The sequence below is a fragment of the Limulus polyphemus genome, unplaced genomic scaffold (assembly GCF_000517525.1).
Source record: "Limulus polyphemus unplaced genomic scaffold, Limulus_polyphemus-2.1.2 Scaffold1216, whole genome shotgun sequence".
In the NCBI taxonomy this organism is placed as follows: domain Eukaryota; kingdom Metazoa; phylum Arthropoda; class Merostomata; order Xiphosura; family Limulidae; genus Limulus; species Limulus polyphemus.
The window spans coordinates 232337-234288 of record NW_013666826.1 but is presented as its reverse complement, the minus strand read 5'-3'; positions in this window follow the sequence as shown (position 1 = coordinate 234288).

Genomic DNA, 1952 nt, shown 5'->3' with positions numbered 1-1952 from the left:
TCCCCGATCCTTCGAGAATATCATGACGTGTTACCAGAGTCACGTGACTACCGCTCTCGTAACAATATATTATCCATAATAATAATTTGTTGTTCTTATGCGTAATACTTCACACAACAGTTACCTGTTGATGTAGTCGAAATGTTGTTATAAAGTTGAACAAAAAATACAGTCCACTCAAAAGCTGCATCTCTGTTGATCATTTAATTCAAATACATTGTTTACTTATTGTTGATTTAATTACAAAAACTTTATTTACCGTTTTAACATGTGTACGACTAGTACTCGGAATGTTGTTTGTTTGTTTGAAGTTAAGCACAAAGCTACACATTGGGCTATCTGTGCTCTGCCCACCACGGGTATCGAAACCCGGATTCTAGAGTTGTAAGTCCGCAGACAAACCGCTGTTGTTTGTTCCGGTAAGTACTATAATCTGACATACTTGATTTTAATATTCCTTGAATAATGTAATTAGAGAAAATAATTACATTTTCTACTAGGCCTGAGTGATACTAAATATTTCAGCCTCAGTTTTGTTTAAACGTACAAACTTATTAAATTAATTAAATACCTAAACGCTATTTTCCAAATCTCTTTCAGAGAACAAAAGGCCAGTCAAACTCGCCTCTGGAAGTAACTGATACACGATACTGTCAAGCTTAATTGAAGGAAGTTAGTTGTCATTACAATGGTTTTCATCCAGAGGTATCGGACCAACCGATACTTACTTTGGCCAAAGATGTATTTATAAACATTCAAATGAATTATTGTATATCATAAAAGACAAAGTTTCACTGACTTTAATAAGTAAAAATTAAAATTACTAAACTTAATTATAAAACATTTATATTTAGAAAAAATAAATTATTAGAAATATTATGTTAATAATTGCTTTGTCTAACAAAATTAAAAGAAATTTCTAAAAAATAGCTTTATAACTAGGCCAGGACGAATACAATATAAAGTATTGGCGCTTACCTTATGTAATAATTATTTAATATTATATTGAAATGAGCTATATAGTGCTTTAAAAATTAAAGGCTGTGGTTTTTTTTATCATATAACATCATCTCAACCGCTTGTTGTTTAATGAGTAATTTAAGTTCACCTTTAAAGCTCAACTATGCCTCTAGATATATTTTACGGCTTATCCGTCAAGGTCTGCCATCTAGTGGTATTATAGTCACATGCCATAACATGAGATAAGTTGCGCGAATTTCTATAGATGGAAGTAGTATAATATGCTGGAAACATCTTGTAGAGAACCAATAGTCCTCCAAGTAGATAGGTCATTTATATTCATAAACATCAAGAAATTTCTACATTTTAATAATTTTCTCCTTGATTCAAAAGGAGTTCTTACAGACACCCATCTTAGGCGTTATTTGAGGTTAGGCCTCCATTTTAATCTTAATAAAAAGGATTTACTACCTAGATAAGGAAGTGTAGTAGTGATCGAACGTTTATGAACTAAATGTACTTTCGCAGATTCCCCGAAAGTGTTATTTTTTTCAAGAATAAATAAAACTAAAATTAAGGATAACAAATATCTTTATTTCTCGCATTTGAGATTCACATGTCATACTGTGTTGTAGCCTATAGAGTGCATAATTCTTCTCGTGATTCATGACATGCGCACGTTTTACTGACGTTATTACAGTACAAATTGCAATTTTAAGTGTCCCTTATGTGACGTCATTTTGGTGTCTACTGGCTGATTAACAGACAACACGCTACTGTAGAGTGGTGCAAATGGTTAAAACAGATGACCCCTCCAGGCGGCCTTCGGCCCCCTTTCGAGTAAATTACCCGAACGAGAGAAATTTTACTGACCTATTAGTTTACTTAGTATTTGCCTGCCATTTTTATCAGTAACTGTAACAGGAAAAAGACATTCATTTCAAAGGTCCGAATAATGTTTAATAACCCATGTTTAAAGTAAAGTAAAATAA